Below are 15,032 nucleotides of genomic sequence, written 5' to 3'. Positions count from 1 at the left end.
ACTGTGTGTGCCCTAACAACGGGACAGGTCGTGTGCTGTGATGCTGCTGTTATTGACAGAAGGTGATACCTTTGTTTTTCCCTTATTTAAACCCTATTTATCAGCTGAATAACACAAATCCTTGGAGGATATAATAATGACAAGACCTCCAAGTCAGCTAGTTTTGAGTTACACTTCTTTTTCACAGGAAACATCCCCAAAATACCAACATGCAAATCTGTTCTTCTGCATGTTAAAAGAATTCCCCAGGCAACCAGGACCAGGAACTGAATAGAAATTCCTTTTTCTCCCCATCCATATTTCCTTTTGGAAATGCAGTCACTATTGGTAATCAAAGATTACCTACCTTATCAAAGATTGCCTTATATTCAAAGCACTTCACAAATGAACACCCCTTACCAAAATGGTCTTAGCTAACCAGTTTTTTTACAAGCTAGTTTTGGTGACTTGTAAGCACGACACTGGCAACAGCCGCAACACACCAAGAGTCCATTTAATCCAGTGTGTCTTCTCCACCTGTGGTCAGTACCAAATATTTAGAAAAAGAGCCTAAGAACAGGGCAAGTACACAGTGACCAGTGTGACCTCCCAGGTGCCAGGAGTCTGCCACCTAGGGATTTCCCAAGCTGGGGAGTACACTGGCAGCTAAGTAAACTGGGCGTAGTCCCCAGCCTAATCTGTGGCTCACTTCGGAGAAGCAGTTTGTATCTGGCACGTTGCACCTCACCCTCCGGCCTAATGGGGTGACTGCAGCCCCTGCAAGTTCACAGGGCTTTAGAGGCCAGCAGGGGTGCAGGGGTGAGGGAGGTGACACCACAGCCACACACTGCACAGAAAGAGCCAGCACTGGCCTGTCACTGGTGCATTTCACCACCACCCATCAAGAGGGTTCAGAGCAATCCCTGGTCTGGCTGAGTAAATCACCATTAGCCTCAGGGTGCCCACAGATCAGCCTTCCCACAGGGTGTGCAGTTACAGGCGAACCATAAACCTCGGTGTACACATGGTAGTTCACCTGACGAGGGAGGTACCTGTCTTACTGTCACGCTGCTATTTGAGCATCCACGTGTCAACACCACCAGAAAACAAACCAGCCACCTGCAGCACAAGAGTGCACAAAGAGAATGTTTCTCCTTCTTCAGCCTCCTAGCACATGGGAATTGCCTCTCATTTTTCCAGCAAAGTGACCGGCTGAGGTGGCCTTTGCGTCACCTGTGGTGACTCACCGACTCACGGTCTGTCCTTGTCACTCGAGGCTTGCCACATGGAAGGACACATTCTGCTAGGCCCATACTTAATTTATAAGTGCTAATTAATTGCATAATGGATTAGATAGCAAGGTCCCTGGTCTATATTGTATTCAAAATGCCATCTGGAAATAGGCTGGTATGGTTAGTAAGATGGCTGCTCTCTTAAACCTGATACCTTTGTAAGAGAATCTGTCCCAGCATTATTGATGAAGCAGAACTGTACAGTAAAGATGTGTATTTTATTCTCCAGGAGAATGTTTCTGAGATGGCAAACATTTGGTCATTGGGAAGGCTGATCAGTGTGCTTCATTCCCATGGCAAGTAGTGGGATGAATATCCTGTTATAAATGTAAAGCAAATAGTTTACTCAAAGAGTTTAAATGTCATCGGTCTCTTAGAAAATGCATGTAAGTAGTGCTCATGGGACTCTGAAAGCAGTGTGGCTGTTTAGTGTAACTTTTGCCTCCCCTTACGCCCACTGGGTGTCTATGAGTGAGAGCAGCTGTCTGTATCCTGACAGCCCCGTTCAGGTCAGGGAGGCTCTGACCTGCCTCTGAACTGACAGTCTGAAGCACTGGACAGATACTGCTGTTTCAGTTCTTCCACGTTTATCTTGGGGATCAGGTTTCCAGGAATCTGCTGCAGTTGAGTTTCCCTAATGAAATGGCACAGGAAAGTCACCCACATCAGGTACTGAACAGGCCTGCAAATCCCCTTCTCCCCCCTTGACTTCCAAGCACACTAAAGAGTAAGTGCACATCCATGGTTCTGGCCCCGTTTTGGGTAGGTGCACGTGGGACATGGGGAGCTGGTGGCAGAAGAAAGAGCAGAGCCAGTGTTTAGCCACCTCAGATATGGCTCCATGCAGGTGACAGTACTGTCCTTGCCAGCTGGCAGGTGTCTGGAGAGGCTGCAGCTGGGAGCCTTGCACAGAGCCACGAGCAGCTGCCCAGAGACTGTGTCTGCTGCACTTACGAGAGAGGGCTGTGCACGTCTGGCCCCGTGCCTCGGGCAGAGCAAAGTGCTTTCTAGGTACTGGGGAACTGGGTCTGGCAGCAGCACCCTCCTAAGGCAGGGAAGTCCCCATTTCATCAGTGGGAGGAACTGTGGGTTTACCTACATGGAGATGCTCCAGAAACCTAATTTGAATGAACTTTGCAAGTGATGAAATTTTAAAAACTTATTTAAACCACATTAAAGCCACATGTGGGCATTTTAGCTTAAGAAGAACATTTGATTTAGCCCACCCTTATTAAAGGTGTCCACTTTAATGCAATTGACTCACCAATTTAAAATTCATGCTTCTGGTTCACTTAGATGACTTTTCCCTGCCATTTTCTTTTGTAAAGAAGCTATTCAAGAGAGAGAAGGGTCTTGTAGGGGATTACCTGAAAGAGGTGTCAGGAGCAGAAGTGGGGGAGAGCAGACATACGCAAGTACTCAGGGAAGAAGCTTTTCTCTCCACTGTCATTCTTCCTCTTCAGGAGCTGTTTTCTGCAGATCTAGCACTCTTTTTCTACCCTTTCCACATCAGGCTTTGCAACAGACCTGAACAGGATAGGCAAGATGGGAAGAGCAAGATAGTGGTTGTCTTGTCTGGCTCCAAGCAACACTGTGTAGAAAATTCATGAAAATGCCACAGTCCTTTAAGACTGCAGTCTAGGGAACATTTATTATACCCTTCCAGCACAACACAGACAGTATAATTTCATTCCATTACTTCTTGAGTCTGCCTGATAGTTTATCTTTGGCTGAAACATAAAGTTAGGTACTCGCAGCAGTCAAATTTTCCAGGCATTTTGCTGGATACATGTTTTCAATTGAAATCAATTTTGCTTTTAGAAAAGTACTCTTTTATAATCTTTTCCCCTCTGACAGACATGCATTTCTGTGCAAAATCATAGTCCTTGCCTTCTTGGGGATACAGCTTTAAAAAAACTAAAGGGGGAATACTGATATTTTTCCACGGGGGCTGAAATTATTACACCAGAATGAATGCAAACTTCTCTTAACCTCAAATACCTGTCTTATTGTCACTGCTATGCCTAGGTTCTTGAGGACATAAGGTGAGTCCTTTTTTTTATCTCAATGTGTCAGCAAAACCTGCAAGCTTTGCAGGGTGGTGCCAGCCTTAGGCACCCTACAGGAGCCAAAACGAGGATCTGGTGGGCAGCTTCAAGGTTTCTTCATATATAAGCCACAAATTTAGCCTTTTCTATTTCATCACCCAAATGGCAGCATGAGGCTGGGCAGTGCAGAGAGACGCAGACACACATTGGAATAAAGCATAAAAATGAGAAAGACAGAAAAATGGAGAATAGCCTCTCTAGGGTAGGTAATTAACTCTTAAATATTTCAGTCTTAATTCAAGAGTTAATTAATTCAAGTATAAGACCACCCTCAATGTGCCGCACTGTCTCAGCATTCTGGGATCATCAGTAATGCTGAGAACATGTGAGCAGTTTTCCAGTGCTGGATCTTAACACAATACTAAGGACAAGAGTCACTACTTCTTACCTTTCCCTCAGGCAGAAAACAAGAGATGGGAAAAGTGACTTGGCTTTGTTCACAATGGACAGATGTTTACCAGGGCACTGGAGACAACACTCACAAATCAAATTATAGTGACATTGTGTTTGGACCATGACTCATGGACCCCTCTGGCCAAAGCCAGGGTCCACAGCAGAGCTGGGCACAGTTGTCAGGTAAAGGTCTACACATATGATCTTCTCTTGCAACATTCATAGACACCCATCCATCCTGCCTTTCTACTGCCAGGACCCCTTGGGCCTAGACCTTTCCTCAGGCTATCAGTCCTCCATCTGGAAAACTACAGTGCTCTGAAAAGCCCTGTAGAAACAAAGTTTGAGTTATTAACCCATCAGGGACCTATGCCCAGGCCCTTCTTACAGTACCCCTACATGAAGCTGAATAAAACAGTGTATTCATCTAAGCCTAAGAAAAATGCATTTGTTTGCCTAATTTTCTGTTTTGCCACGGGAAAAAATTGGAATTGTTCTTTCTGAGCAAATGAGTTTTAGCTTTTCTCATTAGCTTTTCATAATCTGTAGTGCACAGATTAGGAGGAAAGGACTTCCAGGAATTTTGGCTGAAAGTAAAATGACTAAAGGTCAAAACCCAGAGCAAAAGAAGGCTTCACTGGTCCAGATAAATTTCCAGCCTCCTTCTTTCACCCTTGACTTCATGAGGAGTTTAAAAATGGCAAAAAATGTCAGAACCAGACAAATCCTTACCCAGGTAGTGGAATGTGCTGCTCAGGTCAGATGCTGTGACTCACACAGGCTGATCTACTGTAAATAACCAACTTAAAAATCAAGGGCTTATCTGTACTGAAGTGTCACTTTTAGCTTGGTTGCATCAATTTAGATCACTGTGGTGAACTCTGTGTGACACTAGAGCTGTGAAATCTCCCACGGCCTGAGGCAGACAGACACAAATTATGACATACCCTGGGACATCATGCACACAGTCAGACCTAAAGGACCATCCACTCTCCTCCAAGCCACTGCACCTTCCACTGCACCGTGCCCATATGCTGGAATTGAAATAAGCTGAGGTGAATGCACCCTTGAGCACGTGGATGCAGTATCCTGAATCAGAGCCGATCAGAAGCCTCTCATGTGTCATCCTCAAGCCTCAACTTTGCACTAGATGCACGCCTCTCCTAGGAGCTGCACCAAGGACACCAGACTACTGTGTGGACAGAGCAGGCGCCAGCAGCACACAACTGGAGCCACAGCCAGGCTGGACTGCATGCCCTTATCATCTCTGCACTGCCTGATCTGTGCGAGCTGGGGCTCACCTCTGCAGCAGTGAAAGCCACAGAGAAGAGCACCTCAAAAGGAAACTAGTTATTGAGACAAGTATTTTTATTTCTTTTTTGGCTACATAACTGCGTCAGCACTAGGGCATTCACAAGCTCTTTTTTTCGCACTCCTATCCAGCTCAGCTTCACAAGAAAAATGGTGAAACGTAGGCCAATGCTCTACACAGCCAGCTAATCCCTTTGATTTCTGTGAGAACAATCAAATATATACATCTGATCACAGGCAGTGAATGTTACAGCCCATGACCAGTGGAAGCAGAACATGCTCCATGGAGTGCTGCTTTCAGGGAAGTGGGACACATTTACTTGTGCTCAACCTGGAGCATGGGCAGGGCTTTGGGGACTCAAAGTGAAGGTCACCCTCACTCACCTCCTGCATGGATTGCCTTCCCTGCTCTGCAGCTTTGGGACACTGGCCCAGAGGCTGCTGGTGATGACTGAGGCATTGAGGGGCACGAAGGAGCAAGGGGAAGGAGCCCTGCTGCACAGAGGCACACACAGCACACAGGTCCCCAGGCTGCTACTTGTCATACCACATATGACACAGAAAAGGAGACTTAAAGGAGATGATGTCACTTGTACAGTATATCCTATGGCAGATGAGCTGTAATTCTTTGTCTGTACAATGTTAGAAAGCGGGGGTGGTGTTTTTAAAGATACTTTCTTTACTGGAGCTAAGAATGGCAGGTTTCACAATGAAGCTGTTGTTCAATTAAACGTGAATCAGAGTGTTTGCAGATCTGACTGAGACAGGGAAGTAATAAAACAAGACACTAAAACTTATCAGTAATTCTTACCATTTCTTAATGATGTTTCTAATCTATGCCTTTGACCCTTTGGTAATTCTGCTTGGTTATTTGATGCTGTAACATTTAGAAAGTAGCTGAAAATTTTATGCCACTTGTTAGCTTATCATATTTGCTTTACTACAGCCCAACACAAAGGCCAATATATCATAAGATAAAAGTCCAACTCCATATTTGGATTCCTACTTGGATGAATGACTTGAATTTCAAATGAGCAGAACTCACAATCTCTCTCACTTCTTTTAATAGAAACTCAAGGGTTCCTGAGAAATCAAGTCCCTTATCAGACTTTCAGATATGGTCTTGGGGATGTGGCTTTTTCAGCAAATCAGAGGCACAGGTCTTCATGAACTTTGTGCCATTCACACAGGCATTGAGTGAGGAGGCTCCTTAGACCTCATGAAGATATTTTTACTTTTTCTTTCACACGACTTGAGAGACTGCTTTGCACCCCATCAGGCTGGTTTAGCCCCAAAGGCTGGATTACCAAAGACTTCTGTTGGCCTGCAGATGGGTCTGGTGGCAAAGAGGGGTGAGCTGCCTTGCTGCACCACTCTTGCGGCAAAGCCCTGTTTTGTGCCTGGGAGTTACAGGCTGGTACAAAGCACAGCCTTGATACACACCATCTCCACAGAGAGACACTCCCTGGTAAAACTCCCTGGTGCTGGACAAGTGTTTGTACAAAGCTGTAACTGAAGGACAAGCTTTTTTGACTACACCTGCTTTCTACAACTTCGTCATGAGGGGAAGAGGAGGGTCAGACACTGATCTCTTTTCTGTGATGACCAGTGACAGGACCTTAGGGAATGGCCTGAAGTTGTGTCAGGGGAGATTTTTAGGTTGGTTATTACAAAAAGGTTCTCCCCCCAGAGCATGACTGGGCACTGGAACAGGCTCCCTAGGGAAATGGTCACAGCACCAAGTCTGCGAGAGCTCAGGAAGCACTTGGACAATGCTCTCAGGCACATGGTGACACTTGTGGTGTCATGTGCAGGGTCAGGAGTTGGACTTGATGATCCCGATAAGTTCCTTCCAACCCAGCGTATTCTGGGATTCTGTGATGTATCAGTGCTTCACATTGGCAAAGCTTTCACTTCCAAGAAGAGAGAAGAGTTTAATCATTGGCAGACCTATTCAGGTTATTGTAATGGAATTTAAAATTGAGAGTTATATTGGTATGGGCTTGGTTAAGTGAAAAACAACCTCCCCTCACATGCACATATATCCTCAACATAGTCACAATATAACCACAACAGTTTCACAACATGCAGCTATAGACAGAACATTAGCCTGAGAAGTGTCCTGGTGACTTGCACGCAGTTTGGTGTCACGTGGCAGGAATATACAGAAGAAACAGCATAAAATAAAGTTACAAGGTGGCAGATTCAAGGCTAACAAAAGGAAAAGCTTCATCAAATGGGTAATTAAATTCTGGAGCTTGCTGCCAGCAGTGCTATGGATGCCTAAAATAGATTTCAAAAAGAGATTTTACAGAATTGCAAACAGATCTATTAAGTACTATTAAAACAGCAAGATTTTAGGAAGCTTTCAAGAACCCACAGCCTGGCAAGCACACCAGAGAATTACCACTAAATGCTTGCCTTTCTCATAGGTTCCTCTAAACATCTGCTATCAACCACTGAGAAGAGAGGATACTAGACTAGACAAACATATAGAGAGATCCAATGTACCCATTTTTCATTTAAAGTTTCCTGTGTTGGTGCTAATTTACTTTAAGGGGGGGTTGTAAACCACAGGGGTTCACCAGCTGCTTTCCTCAGGAGCTGGGGTGGTCCCTGCAGCCCAGGCAACCTCTTTGAGTGACAAGCTCTAAATCAATCAGGAGACAGTCATGCCATGTTCTCCTGGGTGAATTTATCTACAGGAAGGTATAACTTCCCAGGCATTTACTTCACCTGGTACAGACAAACCTCAAGTGGTTCACCCAGCTCAAATGCAAAGGATTGCAGCAGGCAAAGATATTGACTACAGGTCTCCTACATGCTTTGCCAGCACCCAGTCTTCTGTGCTTCTCAGCTCAGGAGACAAGTGCAGGCCAGGGAGGAGGAGGTAAAATAGGCAAAAATAATAACTGTGCAGACTTTTATAGGTCAGGATATCATCACACCCTCCTTCCCCTGAGGTTTACAGTGTACACCTCTCTGTGGTGGCCTTCTTCACTGGTGTGAGCAGATCTGTCTGCACAGAAAACTGAACACGCGTGGCAGTCCTGCTGCAGCAGTGGTCATTGCTGCTGCTAAACATAAGGTCAAACTCTGCTTCAGCAAGGAATTTGTCCTCTGAGCTGTAACACGGATTGGACTTGCACACACAGGTGAGACAAAAACATGCAGTAACATGGTTAGCAGAGAACTGGGCTGTAACGTGACCCCTTGGCATAGAGATCTGTGTGCGTAAATGCTACTCCAGGCATGACAGGTGGAAGGAAAGCAGTTTCTGCTGCATTATGCTACTGTTTCCAAATGTAACAGATCCCAGACTGCTGTGATTTCTCAGAGTTTTGCCTGAACCACTGCATGTCTTCCTATGCGCTACTTGGCTGCATGGGCTGGAAGCTCCTGAAGTAACTCCCCAGGAAACACCACTGAGAAACCTGGGTTTAATTTCAGGTTCTGCCCTAAAATTTCCCATCATTGCTTAGGAAACTGAAGAGGTTACAGGTGACATGTCTGTACATCCACTTGTCTCCTGTAAATCAGGGCTTGCAGCAATTTTTAACCCCTTAGGAATGTGAGGAGAAGGCAAAGATTTGAGGGAAGGGATGTGGTACTCAGATTTGGTGGTACCAGAGATGACCATAGCAGGTGAGACAGGCAAGCCCTGTGGATGGTGCACAGAACTGGGATGAGCTTTTCCCCTGACATCCTGGGCAGGTGGCTGCAACTGAAGCTTACCCTGCCTGTGGGAGACTTACTGCATGAGTTGAGGTAAATCCAGACCTTTTCTCTTCCAGTGTGCTTGAGCTTTGCCTTGGGATGGCAGCAGAATAGATAGCCGGCCTGTGTAGCATTGGGTCAATTACTCAGGACCTCAGCTGGGAGGGGAGTCTCTCTGCACCAGCATCACAGGCACCTTGAGCTGGCACAACTGCAGAGCCCAAAGTCAAAATATCCCAGCTCCAGGTCAATGCTGAGAGGAACCACAGATTCTTAAGGCTTCTCCAAATAACCACATAAGTGCATGTTCCAGAACAGCTTGTTCTACCTCAAGCCATGTGATTATTTCATCTAGCAGTGGGCTTTAGGGGAGCTACTTTATCACCAGCTGCAGCAGGGCTGAACTGTTTCCTGCTGTTGATTAAGGAAATAAAAGTCACCAAGCACAGATTTTCCTGAAATCTTTGCGTGAAGCTCTTCCCCTGAGCGTGCTCTCCACTGATTGTGTTGCTTTGCCAAGCCTTGTTAAGGCTTCTCCATTGTTCTTCACATGCTGTCAATCAATCACAGTTGCCTGTACACACTGGCAGGTTTTGCAAAGACAAATATGCAATTAAGATCCTTAATTAACACCACGTAACATTCAGATGTATTCACTGGGGAAGGGACAAGTGAAAGAAATCAAGGAAGAAACTGAGCAGAATGGGGGGAGGGAGCTGGACCCCTTCCAATGATTTTATTTGCAGAAAGATATAATTAATCTAGAATAATATGCAAGCTTTTTTAAAAAGAAAATTAACATCAAGAGAATCTGAAGCTAACAATCAGCTGTCTCCTCTTTGAGAGTTAAATGCATTAGCTCCAGAGGCAGAAAAGGAAAAATAGGTTTTTGATTTGTGTGTCTTAAAACAAGTGGAACCTACACCAACTGGTATAACACTGCAAATATTCCATTTAATTTGCATCACAGGTGCAGGTCTTGTCATGAAAGGGAAATGTCCCTCTATTTGCCAGTTAAAAACATGCTGTTGACAGACCTCATCCTACCCTTCCACTTTCTCTCCAGCCCAGCCCAGGCTTCCTCTGCCAGTTTTACTGCCTAGTGTATGTGTGAAAGGCAGCGCTGAAGGCAGGGTGAGCAACAGGTAGGCTGGATTTAGGATTGAGAGAAGATGATACCACATTGCTCATCAAGACCTCACAGGGTGCGAGGGAACATGGTGAAATGTGTTAAGCTGATATTCCAAAAGGGAAATTTTAGGCATTGATTTTGAGTGTGTCTGAGAGAGTGAGATATGTAGGTGACCTTCTCAGCCAGCTGGACACCCAGTTCCTCTAGGGTATGCCTACAATGAAAGTTTTCCAGCATATGCATATATTGCTAGAGCCATGACAAAAATACTTCAGTAATAGAGATGCCATTCATATCACAGAGAAGTTATTTTCTCAGCTATTTAAATAGACTATGCTGCAATTTTTCCCCCAAGTATAATTTAAATTATGCTAGGGCCAGAACTGTGATGAGTTGAATGTGTATTCTCCTGTATACTCCCAACTAGTATACCTCAACAAGGCAGCAAAAATATACATGTTATCAATACCACCATTAACCCTTAGAAAGGGAAAAACAAACCTGGGGACAAGTATTGACTCCACTGTGAGAAGTCACACAGCTTTACTGAGGAGCCAACAGCAGTAACTATGATTTCCCCACCTTTTATTTAACTTTTCCCTTCAGTGATCTGTCCTCAGCTCTCAGGACATTGAGGATGTCAATGGTTCCTTTATGGTTTTGAAGTTTCTACCCTGTCTAGGCATTACCAGAAAATAAGTTTATACCTATGAACTAAACCTATCAAGAAATCACAGTCCAGTCTGCAAACTCTGAAGGACAGTGAAGAAGTTGAACAGCCTTCAGAGCACAAACAACACAAAGGGCAGCAGTGACCTGTCAGAGTTTCCCCTCACTGCTGTAGTTGTCTATTAAACAGACTTGTAAAATATTACACTGTTATAGATGGATTTGCTCAAATTGTTGTTTTCCCCTTTTCTTAGCTGAAGGGTGGAAAGAAAAGCATACATTTCTATAGTCCCGGAGTCAAGATTGGTTTTGCCTAATTATAGAGCAAACCAAAGGATCTATTTTTTCAGCAGACCGACTGTTTTTCGAAAGGGAGTGACCAAGCAAGCATATATTGCTATGATAAGACTGAGAAGACCAAAACAGGTGAAAGGCTGTAATTCTTTACCCACTTGAACCCTCTCAGGTCTGGCTGAGATTTAACCACTCCTTTGACAATGGTCCAGCCCATGTGTGTGAACAATGCAGCGAGCACCAAAGCAGCCAGAGACAATTCCTAAAAGCCTGCATTGAGAGACCTTCTCTAACTGAAGACAGGATCTGTCAATCACAGTTTCCTTTAGTGGAGGGCAGTGGGAGTGAGCTGGTCAATATGTATGTCAGAACACAGATAGAAATTAAATAAAAAATGTAAAGATGTGGAGATCCTAATTATTTTGGAAACAGAAGAGGGTAGTTACTGATGTCGAGCAGTTTTTGAATATAAGGATGAATGCTTCAATTGCTGGAAGATTTTTAAATAGAAAATTAATAAAGAACAAGCAGGATAATGAGGTATTATTGCATAGTTTATACACAGATATATAAGGCCTGTGTTATTCTTTAAATAAGGTCAAATAGCATATAAAGAAAATAAGAATCTACAAAGTAAGATCTGGATTTATAACTTATGCAGCAATAAAATTACCTCCCCTCCCATAGTTTTATTTGGGGAAATTATTTAGAATTTCTTGAGTTTTTAATTGTGGCTTCTCAGGCATGTATTTGGTCATATTTCAGCTGCAGCACAGTGTCTCTAGCTTTCTATTTAAGTAATACTTGGCTTTGGCGAAGAGAACAAACATGGCCTGGGAACAGTCTGCAATCTCCTCTATCAAATTCGCAAACATAATTCTAGGTTTTTGTCTGCTGCTGCAGTCAGCTGCTGGGAAAAATTACATTATTATAGATGTGATTATTAAGGTAATCCTAAAATACAACATACTGACTTTGCTACAACAAGCACCAACCCCCCCACACACCTGCCTCCCAGCCTGCAAAAATCATCTTTGTCTGCATCAAATCAAAGCTGGCTCTCTGACTGGCACAACACTTTTTTGTCATCAGTGGCACACTAGGATACTTTATCCCTGGTTTTATCCATATACTCAGGAATGTTTGACATGACTATAAATAATTCAGTGCTGACACACAGATTTTCAGAAAGATTTAGTCTCACTTATAATGCAAGATGAAGGCAAGTGCCTGGTAGGAAGGAGGCAGCATGAGAACCATGCTCAAACTATTTTCTTTACCTGAGTGATTAAGCAGTGAAGATGGCACTTCTAAGACTCTATCTTTGTGGGGAAATACACCCAGCTGAAAAGCTGGAATAGGCAGAGCTGGTGGAAAATCCCCGGCACAAAATCTCCAGCACGGCTCACAGCCCCTGATGGGAGAGTCAGCAATGAATAGTTAACACATTCCTAGCCTGAATAGATTTCCTTCCCACAAGTCCTGGCTTGTGGAGGGGAGGATGATCTGAGACAAAACACTTACAGGACACATTTCTCACTGGAATGCATTGCGGAAAACAGGGGTTAAAAAACCACAGAGTCTGTGGTAAGAGGACGGGAAGTTTGCATGCTCCCAGGATACAAGAAGCCTGCAAAAATTCCCAAATAATTGGGAAGTTTCTTAATTCTGACCACACCATCAGGGCCTCAAGACAAAAGAAATTCAAAAAAAGAAGTAAATAATCCTGCCTGGCTTCATCCTTTCTAGACTGATAACAGTGAGGACTGAGTCTCAGCTCAAGGTCTAGGATTTGATATTTCGTTTGTTCCAAGGAGACTTCTTTGGTTTAACGACCTCCAGAGCGGGAATCTCCAGCTAAGACTTTGACTGGTAGAAGACAGGGGCTAGCTGTCCTTGCCTGATGCCCTTTTCATCATTTCGCGCTAGTCCTTAGAACAGAAGGAGCAGAAAGAGCTGTTGAGGCTAGGATGACACATTTCTGGCCTCCTGCATGACATTCAGGCAAAGTCCCTGTCAGCCACACAGGAACGCCTCAGTGGCGAAGTGTGTTGCTGCATTTACAGCAACATCAATTTGCCTTCTGGAGTTCAAGGAGAAAATGCTGCAGAACAGGACTCCCACCTTGGCTTTTTCCACTACCATCAAGGGCAACTTGGAACAGCAGAAGAGAGGGACCTTGAGAGTCACTTTTCTGCAAGGACACCGTTTCCCTGCAGAGCAGCCCGTGGCGCTGCCGGTGCCCCGGGCGGCGCCGTGCCCTGACCCTGTGCACGCACGGCTGGAGCTGATGTGAGGCACCTCCGGCCTTCGCTCGGCCTGGCGGAGCCACCTGAGGCTCCGCCGTGCTCCTCGCTCCCCCGGCCTGACCCGCAGCTGGGCCTGGCACCGCTGCGTGCTCCCTCCTGCTCGCTCCGACGCCGCACTGGGGCCTTTCCTCAGTGGAAGCTGCTCCCTCGCCCACACGGCCCGGCCCAGCCCGCGGAGGTGCCCAGGAGCCGGGCTGCCCAGGAGCCGGGCTGCCGAGGAGCCGGGCTGCCGAGGAGCCGGGCTGCCCAGGAGCCGGGCTGCCCAGGAGCCGGGCTGCCGAGGAGCCGGGCTGCCCAGGAGCCGGGCTGCCGAGGAGCCGGGCTGCCGAGGAGCCGGGCTGCCGAGGAGCCGGGCTGCCCAGGAGCCGGGCTGCCCAGGAGCCGGGCTGCCCAGGAGCCGGGCTGCCGAGGAGCCGGGCTGCCGAGGAGCCGGGCTGCCGAGGAGCCGGGCTGCCGAGGAGCCGGGCTGCCCAGGAGCCGGGCTGCCCAGGAGCCGGGCTGCCGAGGAGCCGGGCTGCCCAGGAGCCGGGCTGCCCAGGAGCCGGGCTGCCCAGGAGCCGGGCTGCCCAGGAGCCGGGCTGCCCAGGAGCCGGGCTGCCGCTCCCTGCTGCCGCCGTGCCCCGCGGAGGTGCCGAGGAGCGGAGCAGCCCTTCGGCCGGGGCAGCGCTCTCTGGCAGCGGCTCTGGTCTGGTATGCTGCCCAAACCAGTTACACCAGTACCGCTGTCCTCCCAGCCCCCACGCCGAGCTGGCCAGGACACTGCGAGGCCTACAGGCAGACGGGCGGGGATTGCTACAGCTCCTTCTTGGGTGCTGGCCAAGAAGGAAAGCCATGGGGCACCTTGACCCACGCGGTTTGGGACCAGCCATTGCAGACACTTGCTAGTATTGCAAGGTTGTGGCATCAGCAGGGCTGTGCTGTAAGTATGGTACAGAGCATAACTAAACAAGTGCATCTAAGGAAAAATGTGAACCTCTCCATAGGGCTGTGGTGATCCTTATGCCTCACATTTTCCAAGAAGAATACTGGTTTTTTTCCCTGCTCTTAGCAGCCTTTTGACATCTTTCAGCCTTGGAGACCTTTCTAGTAAAATTTGCCATGTCTCTCACCTAGTTCCTTAGGGTGAGAACTCTTTTCTAAAAGTCCTGCTCCTTCCTTTCCTTCACATACTCATCCAGTAGGCTGGGATCACACACTGATCTCATTTTTCCTGTCTATTTCTTTTGATACCTCATTTCATCATCTTCTGCTCTTATTTCCCCTTTTAGTTCTCTAAATATTCCCAGATTCAGGGAAGCTAAAGCAGAGATTTTTGATGTGGACTCTGTGGGTCTGGGACAAATGTGCTTCTCGCTGAGAAAAGAGGTCGAGAGAGAGACAAGACAAGAAGCCTGACTTACCAGGCTAATGACCAGGCCTTTGTTTTCCAAGGCAAGCTTTTCTGAGGACTGACACAATAGGTAGGTAGAAAGCAAATGGTTTTCAGAGAGAAACAACCAGTGTTTCATCAAAGGTCACAAGGAGCATGTATGACCAGGTCAGGGCAGGTGCATCACTCCAAGCCGTCTCATCCACCCCAGCACTCCCATTCCACTGTGAACCATATACGAGCTCCTCAGGCTGGAAGACATCTCGTTCATACTAAAGAGAGGACTTTTCCCATCAGTTGCTGCTTTCCCTCTTCATTCTGGTGAAAGAAAATATATTATCCTTCACTTGTGCTCACTTGTGCTTAGAGATTGTTCATGAGAGATGGGTCAGAGCTCCTGGGCAGATGTAGAGCAAATGTCAAATATGAAGGGAAAAATTCCGAAACAGTAATTTCACA

Source organism: Anomalospiza imberbis, chromosome 2 (assembly GCF_031753505.1).
Source record: "Anomalospiza imberbis isolate Cuckoo-Finch-1a 21T00152 chromosome 2, ASM3175350v1, whole genome shotgun sequence".
Taxonomy (NCBI): Eukaryota; Metazoa; Chordata; class Aves; order Passeriformes; family Viduidae; genus Anomalospiza; species Anomalospiza imberbis.
This window is presented reverse-complemented; position numbering follows the sequence as displayed.